The sequence below is a fragment of the Pan troglodytes genome, chromosome 6 (assembly GCF_028858775.2).
Source record: "Pan troglodytes isolate AG18354 chromosome 6, NHGRI_mPanTro3-v2.0_pri, whole genome shotgun sequence".
NCBI classification, from domain to species: Eukaryota; Metazoa; Chordata; class Mammalia; order Primates; family Hominidae; genus Pan; species Pan troglodytes.
The window spans coordinates 86,211,610-86,234,472 of NC_072404.2; the positions used below are offsets into that span (position 1 = coordinate 86,211,610).

At 36.7% G+C, this 22,863-nt stretch overlaps 1 long non-coding RNA gene across 1 annotated transcript; it reads left to right on the forward strand.

Annotated features, from left to right (window-relative positions):
• Positions 1-4,093: 4,093 nt before the first annotated feature.
• Positions 4,094-12,321, forward strand: LOC112207926 (uncharacterized). Its single transcript, XR_008536450.2, has 3 exons — positions 4,094-5,530; positions 5,748-5,863; positions 12,188-12,321. It is a non-coding gene; the product is annotated as an uncharacterized LOC112207926 (long non-coding RNA).
• The last annotated feature ends 10,542 nt before the right edge of the window (positions 12,322-22,863 follow it).

The following is a 22,863-nucleotide window of genomic DNA, read 5'->3' on the forward strand; positions in this document are numbered from 1 at the left end:
GAAGCAATGTGACTTACTATATCAATGAAGAATGTATTGTTCTTTTTCTTCGGGTAGATACAATTAACAGTGTTGGAACAGCAGATCACACAAGAATGTCATCAGAAACATCAGCCATTTTTTCAAATGTGCTTGCTTGATGATTCTCTTTGTTATTACAATCATCAGTTTTAAACAATGAGATTTATTAAACATTTTTTTAAGTGGGGAAGAGAGAGTTAGTGTGTACCAATCATTGACATATTAGCTGGCATCTCGAAGCCTAAACTTGCAGTTAGGCCAATGTAGCCAGAATGGAGGTGATGCAGCAACCCAGGTGCCTCCTCTGGCCCTCACTTTTGCTGCCAAAACTGCTCTTACAGCCCACATATTACAGATGGTGACTGTAAACTGGAGAGATAGCCATTTGACCCACATTTAACTATGATACAAGATAAGCGATAGTTATTTTCACAGCTTTCCATATAAAGGATTTTGATGAGAACAAAGTTACATACAAACAAAGTTCATTTACGCAACACAATTGTATTGAGATCCCAGTATGTAACTAGTACTAAACACTTCTTATACATTATTCCCTTTTCACATGCTCACCCATTTAAAATTTGACAGCATTCTTCAGATCAGTATATTAAGGCTTAGAAAAGTTTTGACTTGCTAAAGACACATAGTTAGAAATCAAATGAGTCAAGATTTGAATCCATATCTCCCTGCTCAGCATCTACACTTTTCTTCGCTGGAGAGTACATTAGAAGCCTAAGCTCATCATATTCCATTAAACCTCAAGTTTTGAGCCCAAGGCTTCAGTTTCTTCCTTTAGATATATATCTCCCTTCAAATATACCTGGAATTTATAGGTGAAACACTGGCAAATTAATAAAGGAAATCACATCAGTGCCCTAAGAAAGGCAGGCCAAGAGTGCTGGTAGGAACCATAGAAGCAAGAAAACCCCTGCAGCTTTATCACAGTCCACATGCAGTTACTTATTGCAGCATTTAAAGCCTTAAACCCTTGTCCCTTACCTGGTGGCCTCACTGGATCCAGCAACAAGAAAGGAGGCTGGGCATGGTGGCTCATGCCTGCAATCCCAGCACTTTGGGAGGCCGAGGTAGGCGGATCATCTGAGGTCAGGAGTTCAAGACCAGCCTGGCCAACATGGTGAAACTCCATCTCTACTAAAAATACAAAAATTAGCTGGGCATGGTGGCACATGGCTGTAATTCCAGCTACTTGGGAGGCTGAGGCAGGAGAATCACTTGAACCCGGGTGGCACAGGTTGCAGTGAGCTGCGATCACACCATGGCACTCCAGACTGGGCAATAAAATGAGATTCCATCTCAAAAAAACAGCAACAAAAAAAAGCCAGCATGGTACGCCTGTAATCCCAGCACTTTGGGAGGCCTAGGCAGGCGGATCACCTGAGGTCAGCAGTTCGAGACCAGCCTGGCCAACATGGCGAAACCCTGTCTCTACTAATGATACAAAAATTAGCCGAGCATGGTGGTGGCATGTGCCCATCATCCCAGCTACTGGGTTGGGAGGCTGAGGTAGGAGAATCGCTTGAACCCAGGAGGCAGAGGTTGCAGTGAGCCGAGATCACGCCAAGGAAGGAGGTAGAAGGAATGCAGTTGGAAGGCAATGCAGTTGGCCTCCTTCCATATTAAGGAGGCCAACTGCATTGCCAGGACTCTCCTGGAGGCAAACTGAAAAATGAAGCTCTTTCTGTTTTTCTATGCAAATCGCAATGCTGAACTTTCTGAGACCTGGCATAATGCAGTCACATGTCTTGTTTTTGCATTCAGAATATTGTCTTTTCATAGTCTTGCAGAATATGTTAAGGAGGTTTCACTATATATCACAAATCATGGTTTAAATTTCAAAGCATTAGATAAAAATGACCTTACACTGCATTTGTAGATGTCACTCTCAAGCCATCCCAATGTAGTTTCCATGGGAACTAATGTACATCAAAGAAGAAAGAGAGAGAAGGAGAGACTGTAAGATCAAATTTTTAGTTCCTGCCTCCTCTTTTTTTGGGAAAACCAAAATGAGCCCCATGTTAAATGCTGTTGAAATTAGATACTGAATCTTATCTTCTATGTGAATGCAGCTTTTTGTTTTTTTCCTCCTAAGAAGGAGTACTACCTATATGGTCATGCACAATTTTTCCATAGAGTCCATCCATATAATTTATAAGTTGTATTTACAGCCTCAGAAGGCACATGTGCTTATTTAGGAGGAGAGTCAACATCATCCATTATTACTTTGTTTTCAAGTTGCTTTCAGAATTATTATTATTACACAGATTTACAACTTGTTGAGAATCCACTCTATGGCAACCATGAGTGAAAGTGGTTCATGAATGAAAGTTTATAGTCACATAAGAACACATTCCTAGATTGTCCTCTGTTGGTGTAGTGTCTTTCATAGTCATATGCCAGACAGTGTAACATGAGTAGCTGTCATTAGCTTCCCATCCAAAAAGAACAGTTACCAAACAGTATTGTTAAAAAGAGCATGTTGCAGCTATTTTTCTTTTTTTCTTTTTTTTGAGACAGAGTCTTGCTCTGTCACCCAGGCTACAGTGCAGTGGTGCCACCTCGGCTCACTGCAAGCTCCGCCTCCCGGGTTCAAGCTATTCTCCTGCCTCAGACTCCTGAGTAGCTGGGACTACAGTCACGTGCCACCACGCCTGGCTAATTTTTTGTATTTTTAGTAGAAATGGGGTTTCACAGAATTAGTCAGGATGCTGTCAATCTCCTGACCTTATGATCCACCCACCTCAGCCTTCCAAAGTGCTGGGATTACAGGAGTGAGCCACCACGCCCAGCACAGCTATTATTCTTAAATCCAATGCCACATATCAAGGCCAACTTTATCTACCTCTGTCTCATAGGATTCACCTGGGTTATAAAATAAATTCAATACTTTAATCGGGGGGTGGTTGGAGAGAGACAATGATATATTATATTCTCAATTATAATTGAGAATGGTGATATAAAATGTATTTGTAGCCTGTAGATAATTAACTAGAAAAACAGGTGATCATGTGGTTTAAAATGACAATTAATTTAAGAACTTAAAATAAATGTTTTTAAAAAGATATATAATAGTATTATATGTCTTAATAATTATATTTATTAAATATAATAAATATCATTACTATTATACTATATTTACAATATTATATACTATTATATTTATATTTATAAATATGTTATATAATAGTTATATTTATATTATATATTTATATATTATATTATATAATATATAAATATAAATATAATAACTATATTATAAATATAATAAAGACAATATGACAAATAAATATTAACCATTTAATTTATATCAGTCACTACCCTAAGGATTGTTCTTTTATCTAATACATTTTATTCTAATAACTCTGTTAATTAGGAATTCATGTTCCCATCTAACAGATTAAGACATTGAAGGACAAGAAGGTCAAATAAAGGGCTGAAAAAAATCTCGTAACTTCTAAGTGAACCAGGCAGTTTCCAAAACCTGCCTCTTAGCTATTATGCTATAAATATTTGAGAAAAGTATTTACATTGACAAATAACTATGAAGTTTTTAGAACTTATGAAGATCATGATGAAGAAAAAACTATTTGTAACATTAATTATCAAATTGTTTATTCCTTTCTGAAATCATTTATTCAATATCATTTATTTGCAGATAATGGGTACCAGGCATTGAGAAATTCAGAATGAATACGAAAATGGAATAAACAAAGGGTTATAAAAAAATCTAGGATGGGTTATTCATTTTAAAAGAGAATGGAGCTTAGGTGAAAAAAAGCGAAAATATACACAAGGCCTTGAACATTCTAACATAATGAGCAAGTCATACCCTGCCAGATCCATGAGAGTGGATGACAGGATGTGCTGGAAAGGAACATGGGAAGTACCTAAAATGAAAAGGACCTGAAATGCAATTCTAAAGATTTCGTCTAAAAGAAATGGCAAGTTGGCAGATAATTTTTAAATTCAAGTGTAAATAATCTGATAAGTATTTTAGAAAGCTGACTGGATGGTATAAAGAGGGTGGATTAGAGAAGGAAAATATGGGTGGCAGGGAGATCTATGAGGGTTTTGTGATGGGTTGAATAGTGTCCTCCCAGGAGATATGTTGAAGCCCTATTTTTGGTACCTGTGAATATGACTTCATTTGGAAATAGGATCTTTGCAGATGAAATCTAGTTAAGATGGGTTCATTAAGGTGGCCCTAATTCAATATGACTGTTTTCCTTATAAAAAAAGGAAAAGACGGAGAAACAGGGAGAAGAATGCCACATAACAATGAAGGTAGAGAATGGGGTTACACAGCTACAGACCAGAGAACATGAAGGACTGTCACCAACACCACTGCTAAGAGAAGGGCACAGAACAGATTCTCCCGCAGAGCCTTTAGAGGAAGCAAGACCCTGTCAACAGCTTTTCTGAGTTCTAGCCTTCAGAACTGTGAGAGAATAAATTTCAGCTTATGGTACTTTTTATATGACAGCCCAAGGAAACTAACACAAGTATTGGTGGAACGCTTCTTCAACAAATAGCACTTGAATTAAGGCAGCGGCACTAAAAATGGAGAGGAGGAGGTATGTGGTAGACCAGGGATATATTTGCTAAAGGACAAACGAGTAATGAGACTTAGAAACAGAATGATGGAGCCACAAAGAATGCCTGAAATGGTAATAGGATACATGCTTGAATGTTGATAGGCCCCATTTCCACAAGCCTCCAAATCTGCTTCTAGATCCCATTCGAGCAAGGGAGGATTTGTTCAGAAGAAAGGCCTTTTGAGAGCACCAGTCCCTCCACCAGCCAGTCTAGTCCTAAGAGCTCTGAAGGCCAACCTTGGAAGTGGTTTAGGAGGGAAAATGCAGGACCCAGGATTTCAGTTGCCAAGCCGGAGAGCAGGGGACCCAGGAAAGAATATTGGCATTCACTTGATTTTTCCATCTTCTGATATAACCTTCAAATGTTAATAGTGTGTCGAAGAATTTATTGGAAGTGAGAAACAAGAAAACAGTGAGTCTAACCTAGTCATTCTAGAATTGGGAGGTAATAGAAAAGAGAGAAATGGGAAAGTTGCTCAAATGCAAGTCCAGTGAATCAGAGAGAAAAGGCTCAAAGCAGCAGAACAAAGCTTCAATAAAGAGATATTGTGACTTGGAGAGATGGCCTTTTGTCCTTTGTTCTATTACCGGTCAGAGGATGGGGAGCACACCCGAGCCTGAGACAACAGCTCTGCTAAGGGCCCTTGAGAGGGCACGGTGGGGTCAGCACCAAAGCCAGACCACTAAAGAGAAAAAGAGAGAAGGACAGGATTGCAGAGGAGAAATGAGAATGGCAGAAAAAATAATTTTTTAAGCCAAAAGGAATCAGAGAAGAGCAGAAGTGCCTCTAGGATAAAGCGTAGCAGGCAGTTAGGGAAAAAGGGCTGTTAACTACCTTGAAGCTCTGACTACATTAGAAAGCCTCGCAAGACAGTCGTTGCTTGCACGGGCAGGTAGAGAACTTTTCCTGTCCATTGTTCTTCTGAATTATAAATCACTGACCTCTTTATGATTTCTAAAGGGAAAATGACTTCAAGCTTCTTAGAGTTCCCCTAAGGCATTCTCTATATTCAATATAATATGGGAAGCCCTGGGTTTGTCTTTGTATGTTTCATCTGCAGTGACCTGAAATCTTCATAACCCTCTTCCTTTCTCCACTTATCAACTAAGGCGTGGTTGGCAATAAGGATGGGTGGGAGAGAAAAAAAAACAGAATTTGAGGAGGAGAGCATTTAAACCATCAGGCTGTGTGTTCTGTGACATCAAAGACTGGCAACATTCTAAACGTAAATGTAACTATGCATCCCTTTGGGGATGGCAAAATGGTCACATGTCCCTATATCTCACCAATGACAGAGACTCAAAGGAAGCCTGGCAGCTTAGGGCTGGTGACAGGCTATCAGAGTTGGAGGGCCCATCGTTTGCTGGTTGACTTTAGATGAGCTTCTTTACAAACGAGGTGTACATAGGAAGTTGTGGGCCAGAATCAAAAGGAAGTTCTGTTGCTCTATGCAGAGAGGTGTGTTGTTTATCAAAGGAGAAGAAGAGAAGGAGGGACAATCGGATTTAGAAGATTATTTAATTGTATACAACAACTGTAGAAGTATTGAAGTTTTTGTCCCATTTAATAGATGGTAAAAATAAGATGGTTTTACCATCATTCTCAGCAAACTATCGCAGGGACAAAAAACCAAACACCGCATGTTCTCACTTATAGGTGAGAATTAAACAATGAGAACACTTGGACACAGGAAGGGGAACATCACACACCGGGGCCTGTCATGAGGTGGGGGGAGGGGGGAGGGATAGCATTAGGAGATATACCTAATGTAAATGACGAGTTAATGGGTGCAGCACACCAACATGGCACATGTATACATATGTAACAAACCTGCACGTTGTGCACATGTACCCTAGAACTTAAAGTATAATAAAAAGAAATAGGATGGTTTTAGTGCTCATACTGCTTCAGGGTGGGTACAGCGGAAGCTTTGATTAAGAATTTATGAATAAATTTTTCTTTCACCTGATTATTTTGATTCTACTATGAATAAGCTGAGAATTGCTTTGGAGAATCTGTGCAGGCTGCCTTGAAACAGAAATACAAGACTGATTGGTCTAGGGAAAAATATGCCAGCTGCCTATACTAACAGCACCCATTCATTGGGATTTTAGTGTGCACAACGTTATTGTGTAACTGAGTCTTTATTATAAGAATCATAAGATGTTTGTTTAACTTAGTTTTCTCTTTTCCTTGCCTTTTTCTGCCTCCATGCATGCTTGCTTGCACATAGTCATTTTGGTAGAAGGTAGTCACTAGTAACTTCATATCCTTACACCCCTGGCCTGCAAGATTGATAAACTGTATTTTTTTTGGAGAAGAAAAATGAATCTTAGGTCACACAAACCTTGATGGCATCCAGAAGTTTGATCAGGCCGAGAGACATAAACAGCTTTGGTCTTTGGGGTATCCCATTTCCTGTATACCTACCTGACTCATAGAAGCCCCCAATTATGTGTAAAGGAAGGTTGGACTTTAGAGACTGTCTTTCCTGCCCTCTCACTTTGGCCAAATTGAATAAACATTTATGCTGATGTGTCAGTGTTTGGCTTACTGTGCATCAGGTATGTGAACCTAAAATTTGATGTTAGATAACAATTATCCAAAGCATTTTGTGTACTTTGTCCTTCTACTCTGCACAATAAATCCATAAGGTTTGTATTTTCATTATAATCTCCGTCTTCAGATGAAGACGCAGAACTTGTAAAGTCAAATATCTTATTGAAATCACAGAGTCAATAAGAGAAAGAAGCTGGAATCAGACCAGGGCTCCTTACTCGGGGCTCATACCTAGCCTGGTGGGAGTGCTAAGGAAGGAGGGCAGAAAGGCAAGTCCCATGCAAGCAGAGGAGAGTGATTCCAGGATGGATCAATTGGTACCCATAGGACTTCTTGAGATGCTGAGTGCAGAGGCCTTGAGAAGCCCACAGTTTCTAGATTATGTACATACCCAGACCCAGTGGATATCTATTTAGTTTTAATTAAAACCCTCCCTTCTCCAGAAAGGGAATGTGAGTCTGTATCACCCACAATAGGACAAATCAACAGATGAGATTATCTGCATGGCCCTTTAAGGAACCTTCCCTACCTCCCTACTCTGTTACACTCTACCTACAAGATGAGACTTTCAAAGGAACATCATTTCCCCTTGACTCAGACAGATAAAAGAAATTTGACCCCTGGTCACCAGGAAACAAGAAGTCTCCTCCACAGTCTTTTGACCTTTTGTTGCTCCAAGAAGGACCACATGTCGCTGCTTTGCCACTTGAGGCCATTAAACCCATTTCGCTCCTTTATATAACTGCTAAACATAGATGCTGAAATGAAGAAATACAGCCTAAATAAAGACACCAATAACAGCTTGCAGGAAGTAGTAAAAACAGTTTTGCAGAAGGTTAGGAGCCAAGGCTTTTTCCACTGTCAGCTTTAAAGGTGTTCTCTTTGACCAGCCACAAGGCTACTTCACCACAGGTATGAAATTAGAAATTTTGAAGACTATTGCACACAATTTTCACAGTGGATCAGCCAGAGGTTGTTAAGCAAAGAGAATGCTGAAGCCATAATATACTGAGATGACAGAGGGGGCTCATGAGTATTCCTGCTTCCATGCTCTGTGGGCCAGCCACAGCAGCAGCCACTGTTTATGGCATCCCTGACTTGGATATGTGGTTTGTGCCTGTTGAGGGAGTGCTAAGAGGAGAAATCTACAGAAAAGCCGTGAACTAGGTGGTTGAGCCAAGTGGGCCAAATAGACAAGAACTTCAGATGCAGGAAATTCCCTTCCAAAGGCAGGTGATAATGGGCTCTGACTTCTTGTCAAATTACCCATCAATCAGGGCTTTAACACCAAGCTAGTACAGCATGGTGGTCAAGCCCAGGAATTCTGTAGATAAGTAGAGCTCAATCTAATCTGACTCTGTATGGACTAATGGTGTGGCCATTGGAAAATCACTTTAGCTCACTAAGGCATAGTTTCCTATTCTGTAAATTGGAATTAACATTAGTACTTACTATCTAGGGTTGCTATGAAGACTAAATACTTAACACAATGTCTAGGCCATAGTAAATGCTTCATTCATGGGAGTCATCGTTATTGAGAAGCTTTCTATGTGCACATCACTGTTCAGAGAACTGGGTACATATTAAAGTAAAAAGCATGTGGTTTAGTCCTAGGATGCATATAATCTAGCTGGATTGACAAGAAAAGTACATGCACAGAAAAGTTAAATAATATAAAGTAGCGTACAACAAAATGTTAATTGTGCAGCATGGATGATAAGTGCTTTATTCATTTATTCATTCATTAGTAAAACACACACCAAAGACTTCCTGTTTTGAAGCAATGTGATAAGCACAGAGAAGGGTAGGAGAGCTTAATCTCATAGGAATTATTGCATGAAAAGTACTATTGTTATCTTATCTTGAAATTTGCTTATGGGAAAACTGAGACTGAGACACAAAAAAGGAGCATACCGAAGTTCTCACTAGTAGTAAGTTAACAAGGTTGGGATTGCAACCCAGACCTGCCTGACCCCAAAGATCATGATTTTGTAGAGCAGTTGTTAAGAGAATAGAATCTACAGCCAGAGAGTCTGGGCTCAACCCTGACACTGCCAATCATTAGTTTTGTGATCTTGGTTAAGTTACTTAAATTCTCTGGATCCTTTTGATCATTAGTTATTTTTGAGTATTGACTTTAATTTGTAAAATTTCCCATCTTAATCTCTGCCCTAGTCTCTAAGCAGATCCCAGGTCATTGAGGAGAGTTCAGGTATGCCAGCATGTTTTGGTGTTTTCCAATGCCAAAATAATATTTTGCCCACTGAATTCACAAGTGTTTTAGATGGTCATCCAGTTTTTGTATTGACCCCTCCTAAAGAGGTAACAGTTATCCCTTGGTATCAATCAAGGCATGGTTCCAGGACCTCCCTTGGATACCAAAATCCATGGTTGCTCAAGTCCCCAACATAAAAAAGGTGTAGTATTTGCATATAACCTACACACCTGTGTGTATATTTGCATATAACCTGTGTGTAGGTTCTCCCCTTTCCTTTAAATCATCTCTAGATTACTTTTAATACCTAATACAATGTAATTTCCATGTAAATATCTGTTACACTGTATTGTTTATGGAATAATGATAAGAAACAAGAAGTCTATACATGTTCACATAGATGCAAAATTTTTGAATATTTTCAAGCCATAGTTGTTTGAACCTGTCATGTGGAACCAAGGGATACAGAGGGCTGACTATATTTAAAAAAATGAAAGAATATTCTTTGACCACAGCAGGGGGCTACTGGCATTTGGGGATGGGGACAAAAATGTTAAATACTTTGCAATAAGAACATTAACACACAGTGAAAATTGTCACGTCAATGCTCCCTTCCTTGGGAAAACTGCAATTAGTTATACCTTTTCTCTCTCCTATTAGAGAAATCAACCAAGCCAAGCCTGAGTATCTCAGAATCAGCATCCTTCAAACTCAAATTTGAGTCTTGACTACTCGACATCTATAAGCGTTAAGCACTTACTTTGTCATTCAATACTCGTTTAATCTCCTAAAAGAACTGCAAGCTTCTTATTATTGCCCCTACTAGTGGAAAAAATAAAGCCAGAGAAAGCAAAGATTCTAACACTGAGCCCAGCACAAGTCTACCACCTTATGCTGTTTCTATGACATTAACTTTATAGCATGATCTGGATTGCTAAAAATGTTCAAGTTTGGGTCTTATAACAATAGAAAGAGAACTATATAAAACTACAGTAAGACTAAAAGTAGCTAAAACATATTACAAAAATAAAAAACTGGAGTACCTCGATTATATACAAAAGAGCCTTTGAAAAATGTCTAGGTGAATTTTTGTCTGTGTACCTATGTTGACATCACAAAATAACAACTTTCAATTCAAAACTCATTCCTTCTATATATTTTTCTCATATCTATTTTAATTAAAAGGCTTAACTTGAATATTAATCTTTCATGTCCTCCTTATCTATTTGACCCTCTGGAATACTGCTGAGTAATGTGGCATTCACAAGAATATTACTGTGTCCACTTATGTGATTTAAAATGTATTCTCAATAGCCAAAGTGTCCTCCTGACTCTTTGAAATTCAGCCATCCTATGTTTCAGATGGCCTTTCACTTGGGCTTTTAAACCACTTTACAGACATCTCTTTATTCTCCTTTATTTTATAAATTGGGAAATAGATCAAATAGAAGTTAGGTGGCATATAGAGGTCAATGGCAGATTACTGGAAGACCCAGGGAAAGGTATCACCCTTGACTCACCTGGAGTTATCCCTCAGATAATTTAACATTTCTTCAGAAGACTGAGGTAGCCTCTGAATGTAGGAGGCAGACTAAAAGATTATTTTTTTTCATGAGGCTGCCTCAAGCAGATTCACAATTAATTGTGATTCAACTGGCATCTCCTTTCTTGCTGCCACAAAATATCTATATTGAAATCAGGTTGACTGTTCATCTTTTCTTTCTGTTACATCTGCTAGGGATCAATAGAGATAAAAATATTTGGAGCTTTGTGTTCAATCTAAGTTCCTGCATGCAGTTGCTTGATATAATGATTTTGTAAGGAAGCAAGTAACCAAAGTATTTTTGCAGTGTTTTTGACAAAGGACTGCTCTTTGCTGGTGTCCTCCTCTCCACTACTAATTGACAAAACATCTTGAGGAAAATATCCGTATGTTTAAATTATCCTTAAAAGCTCTATTGGCATTTTAAAAAGACCTCCGTTTTGATAAAGATTCCGATAAATATTTGGCTTTTGCAAGTCCAGCTTTATGACTAGAAATTTCTAGATCAAGAGTCTGCAAACGATGGTCTAGAACCAAATACAACTGCTGTCTGTTTTTGTAAGTAAGGTTTTATTCGAATACAGTCTTGCTTGCTCATTTAAATATTGTCTAGGCTGCTTTCATGCTACAATGGCACAGTGGAATAGCTGGGATAGGGACTATATGGCCCACAAAGTCTAAAATATTTACAACTTCTCTATTTACATAAAAATTTGTCAACAACTGTTCTACATTAAACAATATATCAGCCCTGGCAGATGTAACTGGTTACCTTGAGTATCTCATAGCATGTATGCAGTGTAATTTTCAAGTTCCCAAACAAAACTTTCCAAAAGCCATTTCTTAAGACCACACACTATAGAGTCAGATCCACCAAGTTTTGAATTATCTGAACAGAGCTTTGCAAATGTCAAACCAGTATAGTAGATGATGACGATTTTGCTGAAAGATCACTCCACTTTCATCAGGGGAAACAAGCTATTGGGAATATATTTTAGGACCTCAATTTTCCACACATTGCTCTAATTACTAGAGTGCTATAGATGCATATCTCTGATTTACAGTCCACCAAGTCAAGATTTCTGAATTTCTTGGCATAAGTTTGGTAGTACTGTATTACTTTGATTATGGCTTCTTATATCTGGCATAAATATATTCCCTTTGTGCATATTCTTTTTAGATACAGTACAAAAAAAGTATGACTCTTCCTTTTTTCTCTCCTTTTACTTTAGGAAAAGCAGCTGTGAAGTCATAATTATGTTCACTTCCCACTGGCAACTGGCAAGCCCTTTATTTTTGTGCATTCGGAACTCACCAAGAATAAATAAAGTCCATTCCCTCCTTGAGGGGCTATTCTGCCATTCCATCTAGGATTTAAAAGTTTGCCAATTCCTAAAACATCTATTGTTATAAATAGTCTTGTGTCTTTCACAAAGCGGACTTTACAAAATAAGGTAAGGGACTTTACAAAAAAAGTACATGAAAAAAATCATCTCTAAGAAAGAGCAACAAATCTGCTAGCTCTTAAGAACTTATAATTATCATTGCTGGTTAATTGGTATTATAGATTACCCAGTTCTGACATGTAATTTTCTAACACAAAGAGGTTTCTATCATGTTACATTGTGCTTTGCACTTAGGGACTTTTTATTTTACATTTACACACTAAAAAACTAAGGGCAGAAGTCTTGAAATATGCAAGGATTTAGATAATGAATTGCATCCTAAATTTAGAAAATATATCAGACAATACAGATGATTCATTGTAGAATTTGTAATTCTGGAAAGGCAAGTTTTGGGGACCATTGTTTATAAATAAGCTAACTTTTATTGGCTCAAATCTGGATAAGTACCAGAAGCATTAACGAACATTTCTTCAGCTGCACACGGACCTTCAAAAAGTTCTAAAACAGGGTATGTTATTATGTTTTACAGGAAGATGTGTTTAATATTTGTAAGTCAATATGGATAATAACACTGATTTAAATGGACTGATAGATGCATTTGTCTTTTAATGTCTATTATAATAACAATTGCCAAAAGCCTATGAAAAATTCAACATTTACTTGTTGACTAGTCTGTTTTTGATTCATATATGCAATTAATTCTTAAGTGAAGTTTTTCAGAGACACTAGCCTCTCCTTAAAAGGCAACCATGTTCATTTGAAAATGTGAACAGACTATAGATTTGAGATTCTGGCTTCACGCTTTGTCCTGGGAAGCAACCTTGGATTTGGAATTTAATGGCTTCCTGGCTATCTGGACTGTGAAGAAATGCTTCTGAGGGGAGACAGATGTTTGTCTGAAACTCTATTGTTTAAAGAGCTGGACTTTGTCAGTAACAGCAGGTATGAAGATCAGAAAGAAAGATTGGGAGCCCAAATGAAGGCATTAGTACTTTGTAAACATAGACCTCCTGCCTCAGTCTGGGTGGATTGATGATAATGCTACAAAGAAAAATGCAGCAAAGGAAACTTAGGAATGAACCTAAAAGACACAGTGTCTTAGTAAACTAAAACGAAAGTAAAAGGAGACCTTCAAAGCCCACTGCTTGTAAGATGAGCTTCTTTTTTGAATATTATTCCTTAAAGGACACCACACACACCCAGGTGAACTCATGGAATTTGCATTAAATAATTGATAACTTTTTGACATTTATTTGAAGTTTCCTTCCAGGAAAAAATGGTTCAAGTAGCACTCTGGCATTATTTCATAATTAAGCAGCCTTTTGCATGTACCATATGCAACCACCAAATCTAAGGTCCTGTGTTATGTAGCCTTTCCAACCTTTCTAAATCTCAAGTTTTCAGTAAATTTAATGTTTTCTTTAGAGAAAAAGACAGTGAGAGACAGGCAGTGTCCATTTGAACATAGCAAATAGTCTGACCAGATGACGAGTCTACTAGCTCTTCTAGTAGCTGCCGCAACCAGCAACTTAGTGGGGGCAACATCCTCAGCCATGCCACGTGGGCTTTGCCTGAAGACAATAGATAACAGCCAAGAGGCAGACAAAGAAAATATGTGTAAAAACAATGGTGAATAAAGTAAATAAAATTAACGAATTAGATAAATGAATAAAAATAAAGAGCAAAAGCAAATGTCAACATGCATCAATTCCCCATCCAAATTACATACCTCATGTAATTTTTGTAAACATTTTGTAAGATTTACCTTCTTGATTTATCAGCAATCATTCTGGTTTGCAATAAAATAATACCTGTAAGTGGTTTAATTGGAACTGCTGCCACTGCTTGAGATTTATGAATTGGAATATTACATGATAATCCACAGGATCACCTTGCTTTCCTATTGCTGAAGTTTCCCTCAATTCTTCCTTCCATTCATTCATTTATTCAACAAGCCTCCATTGAAGGTCTGCTATAATTCACATAGGGGTCCCCCTCCCTTAAGAATTGCAAATTATACATGCAAGAGAAAATACTGTTTTCACTTTTTAAAAATTATTTCATTTCTATTTTTAAAAAGAGATTGTTTTCAGACAAATGGGCTACCCTGTACATTTTTTACTTTGACAAGTACATTCTGCAACGTTTTGTGGGAGAACTGAGTTTATCCTTTTGTTAACTTCAAAAGGTCAGGTATGTGCCTCAATCCTCATTTGTTTCTATTACAAACATCTTAGGAATCCATAAAGTTACATAAACTTTCAAATACTTTGATATTTGATGAGCAAATCTATGTTCATTCTGTTCATAACCTTTATGACATACCAAACACCAACCATTTTATCTCCAAATTCCACAAATGAAGGGGTCATTATCACCCACCAAAAAGCGGTTTACAAAGATTTTAACAATGTATAAACAATCTTGCTTGAAACTAATGAACTCTTACAATCTTTCTGTCTTTTTTTAAAATTTTTGTCATTACTTGTTAAAGAAAGTGACCCTATTGGATCGTGTTTTCATGTAATAAATTTTCTGTGAAATTTACTGTTTAGTCCTTGGAAGCATATTACTAAAAATCAAATTGGATTTTCTTCTGAAAGAAGGTTACAGAGTGTGACTTCATGAGTGGAAGTATGTTATGGCTAAAGAGCCCATATTTCATGCTGTAATATAGCCAAGTTACATTGGTATATATACTCCTTGGCCGTTGAAACAATGTTAAACAATATTTTTCTTTTGTCTAAGATAGAGTTAGTTAAGCTGTCATTAAAAAATAAACAAATTGATAATCAGAAAAAAAAATCAGAGCAAAGCAAGCTGTCAAAGGTTGGCTGTAAATCCAGCACAAGGTAAAATGTGGCTATTTTAAAAAGGGCAACTTCTTCCTAAGATAACTGTTTTTTTTTTCTCTGCTTAAAATAGTCATTGAGGGATATTCAATTGGGACCAGAGAAAGGGGAAGCCAGAATCATTCATCAGGCACATACTTTGTGTCAGTTATAAACAGTACATTTCAAAATTAAGTATGAGAAACTCCAGGAGGAGATTAGACATGAGGAAACAAGCTCAGTAAAGCTAAGAATCTTGCCTATAGTCATCTGTGCAGTAAGAATACACTATGACTATTACAGCTAAAATATCTTTTTAAATGCCAGGTATTTTCTATTCTAATTCTTGGAACAAATTAGAGAACTGAGATTTAGAGTGGCCCCCTCCTCTGCCTAAAAGCACTCCAGATCTGGTCATTTAGTCTCTTTGGTATGCCACTTGTCCCCAGGGAACCAAACTAACAAGTTTTTCTTCTGGTGTGCTCTTTAGCAAAAATGTAGAGTCATCAGACATTAGTGTGTTTGTTGCCAGCTTCGTGTGTGTGTGTGTGTGTGTGTGTGTGTGTGTGTCCCTTTCTCCCCTGCACTTCCAACTGATTTAACTTTCCACTTGTAGGTGGGTGTAGCTCAGAGAAGATCAAGAAATATTGCACTCCCTCTACCCAATATTGTGGAACAAATTAAAACATGTTCAATAGTTGTGTACCTACAATAGGTAGGAGAGCTAGGGGCTGGGGATTCAAAGATGGCAAACACAATTTATGCTCCTAAGCAAATACACAAGCTCAGCAATGGGATAGACAGGATCAAGTAAGACTGAATGTGCTGTGCTATAATTTGGGCACAGATCACATCCTCTTAATGCACAAAGAAAGAAATAACTCCAACAATGAGAGGAGAATGGATGGGAGGGACTGAGGCAAACTTCCTGATGCCTGTAACATTTGAACTGATCTGGAAGGATGATTATAAAGGATTTTAATTGACAAAAACAATGGTGAAAGAGACTGCATGAGCCAGTGCAGGAACATTCTTACATTCTAATTATATTCTTACATTCTCATATTCTCACAGGACATTATCTTTACCAATGTTAAATGATTAAACTAGGTAATAAACAAGGCACACAATGATCAAAAGAAAGGGGCTCTGGGGATGAACATTCTGCCTTTAATCACTAATGGTGTGGCCTAAACTGTGGGGATTAAGAATGCTCTGTAATACCCCTAACTATGCAATGGGGATAAGAAGAACCTCTCCTCCACCTGGGCATTCTTCATTGTTGTCTTCATAAAGACTTAGGTGTATGGAAAACTGGGCCCAGTGACTGACATATGACAAAGCACTTGAAACATGATTCTATTTTTATCATTATTAGTTCTACCAATAATAATTATATACAATTAATAGAAATAATTCGCTTCCCCAAAATCAAGAAGACAGAATTTTAATATAAAATAAAGTTTTAAACTAAGGATATTTTTCTTCACTAGTAGAATTTTTGACTCAGCATCAGCTGGCAAAACGATTTAGGAAAATTAAGGAAATGTTCTAGCATACTCCAAATCACATGATGTAGTTGCCTACATATTCCAAAGGCTTTCATTCTTTGCTCATTGGCATCCATATTTCCACAGAAAAGGTTTGCAAGCTCAGGGCATTATGCTAATGTCTAAGACATTCCATCACCATTAAGGGACTTTAAAATTATTCCTAGTGACAACAATATGGTTCTTTGTGTTATTAAGTAAATCATGGAATAATAAGAACAGGAAGAACACCATCTCATTCACTAAATAAATGATCACTATCATTAAAGAGCTATTAAACCAAATTCTATCAGGTATTTTTTTAAAGATGTGTTCATTCTTTCTACTCACTTGCTAAATAAGAAAGAAGAAAAGCTCAAGAGTCTTTAAGCAGAAGCTCTGTTCTGCAGCTCACAGAATGGATTAACACCAGCTGGAAAAATCTGGGGAAAGTAGGCTAATCCTTGCTAAGTTGGTGGCCCTATCTAGCTGCTGCAGAAGCTGCAGCATCTGGGACTGGCTTTTACTCCCAACTGGCTTCACCCTTCCCCTATAACTCTTATCCTAATGTTATTCAAAGAGAATTCCATCATTTGCCCTGATATAAGCATCAGGCACACAAAGTCAACCCACAGACACTCCTGCCTATCCCTAGAAATTTTGAAAGCTCCAGTATCTGTTTAGCACTAGTAAATCATTTCCTGCTTGGTCAATCCATATTTTACTTTGTGTATACAGCCTCTACTTTTATCCAGTTATATTTTATTAATAAAAATAATTCCTGTCTTCCAACTATACCAAGGAAAATTTCTTCTTTATCACACCATTTTAGAACATTTATTTACAACATACGGAAATACAATTATATCTTTAAGTTAACAACTTGTAACTGAGATAAGAAGGCATTGCTTCTCTGAGTTTATTTTGTTAGAGCTGTTCTTTTTTTTTTTTAAAGGAAGCTTCTGCTCAGAAAATGTGAAAGAAATAATCTATCTCAAGACCTTGCTGTTCTTGACTGTTCAAAAATTCTTTAAATAAAATATAATATGGAAGCTGTGCTCTGCATGTCGAGACCATTTCACTGTTGAGCCTTCACAGCCAGAAAACAGGCTCAAAATAATTAGACTTGAACAAAATCACATTATTTACTTTTTGCTTTAATAAGGAGGTGATTATTAGAAGATGAACCATGACTACCAAGATAGGTAGAGATTCTTTTTAACAAAATTAATTTAGATTATATTCACTATCTTAAGATACTTATGCACATAAATCATATCTCTCTCTATGTATTTTTGCATGAAACATAGAGTATATGAAATAAAATGAGTGCAATGAATAGAAATTTAATCATATATTTACCTGAATTATTAGATTATTCATAAATAGCTTATTAGAGGCAGTAAAAGTTGACAGAGAATGATTGCAATATGCAGATGTGATGTAAGTCTGTGATATTTTAGAAGAAATTTTCCTGTAAATCACACATGAAAGATGCAGCCACTCATGCTGGACAACTGCCTGGTGTTCCCAAGAAACATAGGGACAACCAAAGGGCACCTCAGTAAGTTTATACTGGACCATAGATAATAAACTCATCAACAAACACCAGATTTTTGTTCTGGAGAAAAAGATGAAAGCTTTTGAACAGTACTAGTCATCACCCAGGAAACTGTGGTGGAGTAAAAAAATTTTAAGAAGATATCAACATTGCAGTAAATCAACCTAACCTGGAAATGTGTTTGGTGACAAACTGAATTTTCCTAGGTGTCGGCAAACTAACTCTTTTAAGGCCCCACTAGGGGCCTTAAGTGATCTACTCCCCAATTCTTCCATAGATGCACAAAAATACTAACTGATCTATTCATTGTGTGTCTTTAGAAATGCAGACATTTAATGGGTTACGAAGCTTAACTGCTAGACACATTCATTAGATGTGAACAGTTAACATGTAGTCATTTCTGTTGGCTTCTAAATTATCCTCATCACTCTTTTGAGACATAGCAGCTCATCCTAGGCCAATGATATCAACCATGGCTGTACTGTGAACTGTAATCCAGTATCTTTCTCTCAACACCTCCTCTCTTCTCAGCTAAGGGTGTTGTATATTGAAGATGCTCTGCTTTTCCCTCTGACTTTCATCACTTAAAACTTTGTTGATTTCACCTGAGGCAAATTGACAGATATTTTTAATCATCTTTCACCTTTCTTTCTCACTTCCAACCCTTCTCCAATTGCCTGACTGAAATTTCTATTCCTTTTCCTGTTTTTTTCCTACATATTTCAGAAATGGCCCTGATTTGAGCAGAAAATATTAAGAATAATGCTAATAAAAACACATTCATGTTTTCAAATGTAATTAAATATAATTTTTAAAAAGTTTTATGCTCAAACATTTCTAGAAATATCCTGAATTACATTTCAGAAGTTTTATAAACTATCTCAGCTATTTCTTTTCCTCTTCAAGTGAATATTTTATCATCATACATATTCAAAATAAATAAAATACTATGTTATTCAATTATTATGTTACCATACTACTGCTGTTTTAGTTCATTCAGCTATAACAAAATATGACAGACTGGGTGGCTTATAAAGAACAGAAATTTTTTTTACACAGTTCTGGAGGCTGGGAAGGTCAAGGTCAAGGCACTGGCAGATTTGGTGTCTGGTGAGGGTCCACTTTCTGGATCATATATAGTGCCTTCTCCTTGTGTCCTCACATGGTCAAAGGGGTGAGGGGTCTCTCTTGAGCAGGTTTTATAAGAGCACTAATCTCATTCCTGAGGGCTCTGACCCCATGACCTAATTATCTCCCAAAGTAACCACCTTTTAATACCATCCCCTTGAGGGTTAGGATTTTAACATACGAATTTGGTGAGGACACAAACATTCAGACCATAGCAATTGCCTTTTTCTCATAACATATAAACTCTCAAACTATATTATATGGTAATTAGACTTTAGAAATTAGTTTTAAAAATCTAACTACAATGTTCAAACAACGAATTCACAAGGAAACTTTTAGAAAATAACTGATTTCTAAGTTGGAGACATACTATGTAACTGTATTAAGTCACAAAGCTCAAATTCAGTTTTTCTATTTGACTTCAGTGTCAAGATTCTTCACATTTTTGCTAGGCTACTTACTCTCCATGTTCAAGTTATCTCTAATGACTATATCAAAATAGAACACAGATGAAAGCAAAAATAGAAATTGAGCCACAAACATGAAACAGGTAACAAACAGAAAATGTCTCTGAGAAATGCCTTATAATTCTAAAATAAATTTGGAACTACATTTTTGCAGAATACTGCTTAAGAAATTAAATTGTAAAACATAAGGGAATCATTTGAATAAGCCATTAATAAGATTAATGGAAAATAATTTATTCTCATTTTATCTCTAGATGCCATGTCCAGCCAAATAAATGGGACTGAACTTCATGGTTGTTGTTTTTACTTCATCCCGGCAAAAGAAATGAAATTAAATATAAAAAGCAGATGACCAAATAAAGTCCAAATGAATGAAGTATTGCTCCTAGTATAACTCACAGTTAATATAAGTTGACTATCCTCTCTGTAGACAACACTTTTCATCAACATTTTTCACCATACAGCTAGACCTCAACTAACAGTCAAGTGTCAAAAAAATGAATCACTTTAGAAACCATCTTAATAATGAGACAATTGACTTCTGGTACCCAATTTAGAACATCTACAAAAGGAGTGGTGAGCAGATTTCCACTGTGATGCAAAATCTTATTCGTTTGGCATTGATAGCTGAGTGCTGTGTTAAGGATTCTGAAGTGGTAAATCACAAAGAATGCTGTCAACACACTTAGTAAGTAGTTAACACAGGACTTCTCTAGTATTAAAATTCATAATAGTGGCCAGGCGCGGTGGCTCACACCTGTAATCCCAGCACTTTGGGAGGCCAAGGTGGGCAGATCATGAGGTCAGGAGATCGAGACCATCCTGACTAACATGGTGAAACCCTGTCTCTACTAGTCTCTACTAAAAATACAAAAAATTAGCCAGGCGTGGTGGCGGGCGCCTGTAATCCCAGTTACTCAGGAGGCTGAGGCAGAAGAATGGCATGAACCTGGGAGGCAGAGCTTGCAGTGAGCCAAAATCGCCCCACTGCACTCCAGCCTGGGTGACAGAGCGAGACTCTGTCTCAAAAAAAAAAAAAAAAATCATAATAGCAAATAAATGGCATTCACGTTGTACCATCTCCTTTTTTGCTCATGGCAAGTAGTGTAATCCCTGCCAGAACATGGGAGGAGACAATGTAACACATGTGCCATTCATTTACTCAGAGGTATACAGTGTCTTTCCTTATGTGTTACCAAGTTTAGGCTGTCTGCACCCCTCTGTGCACTGTTTTTTGGAGACTGTTCCAATGTCACTAGGTAAGATGCTACCCCCTGTGATATAGCAAGACATATTTTGTGCCTAGAGTTACAAGGAAAATCTTTTTTTTTCCATAGAAACAAGACTAGGCATGACAAGTATATGTAGTTTTATTTGTTCAACAAATATTGAGATAATACACTACGGTTAGTACTGATGTAGAGCTAATAAGGATGACCTGATTTTTCTTCCCCTAGAAGGGTCTTTAACCTTTTGCCTGCTTGAGGAGTCCTTTATTATATTTCAAGTCCAGTAGTGATAACAGAATATGTCCTTTAAATATATAGACTTGGGTCTCCTTTTATAAATAAGTCCTCTTGAATTATATTTTCAAATACATTTGAATCATCCACCACTTTTCTAAACTCTACAAGCTCATATTTCTTTCCGTAGTCTTCTCATATCTTTCCTGAACTCTTACATGAATTTTTTGTGCTTTTATTTTATGAAAGCAGTTGCTTTAAGTCTTATTTTAATTTCATTGATACATTTAGGAACAACTTTTATTGTTCTGTGAAAAACGGGTTTGTTTTCCAGAGATTATTCTGTAACTGCCACTTGGTTTTTATGTTCTCTTTAAAAATGACAATACATACTATGCTAGTTTTTGTTGTTTTTAAGAATATACCTTTTTCATTTGACTAAAAATCCTTGACCAGCTCTTTCCAGAAAATGTGGCAGGGGAACAGAGTCATGTTCAAGTCTAAAAAGACAGAATTATATATGTTATTTCAATTTTACTTCGCCCCAGTCTACCAAAAGCAATTCTGCAGAGCTGCTCACAATGTGAAATTTCCTTATGTCCTCTACCTCACTGATACTCTACCTGCAAATGCAGCTCATCTGTGAACATGGCCCATGAAGATTTCCCTCTCTATTTCTCCTCAGAATCAGACTCAGGGAATTTCCCACTAAGAGTCCCTAGACCTTGGTCCTGTTGTAAAGAAAAACGTGCCGTTTTGCAATAGGTTGTGCCACTTAAGTTAGAAAGGAATGCTTTGCCAACATTTTCTGAGCTCTGAAGTTATGACCATTTTTTTCCAGGGTCTCTCTCCACTCACACCTGTTTCACCTTGACTGATTTGGGCTGCTCGCTTCTTATTTTGCAATTCAGAGATTTAAGTAGTCTGCTGGTTTCAACCAAAAATTTAACTTTTTTGCTTTTTATTTTTCTGGTTAGTTTTTAATAATAATTGAAAGAAAAAATAAGAAATGGTCATTTTAATCAGCCACCATAAAACTAAATTTTTTAATGTTTCTTTAAGGGAATATTTTAACTATATTTTGTTTCTTGTATTGTAATTGGGCTATTTAGGTTATCTACTTTTCTTGAGTCAATGTTAGTAATTTTCATTTTTCTAGAAACTGCATTTCATCTGGATTCTAGATTTTTTTAAATGTATATGCTATTTTACATATATTTCATTACATGTATAATGATTACATATATGATAAAAATGATATATGTTATTCTTTTCATTTTTAAAAAGTTCTCTTTATTTGTAATTATATCCCCTTATCTTCTTTCTTCAACTAACTTACAAAGTAGATTGGTACAGATTACCAGATACTTTTCAATGTTGTTTAATTCATAATTTTTTCTTTGCAAATTCTGATTTACTTGCATTTTACTTATTATTTTCCTTGATTTAGAGTACAATACTTTATATTAAACTATGTTGTTTTCAATTAAGCATTTTGGGGATTGTGAAATTAACTCTGAATA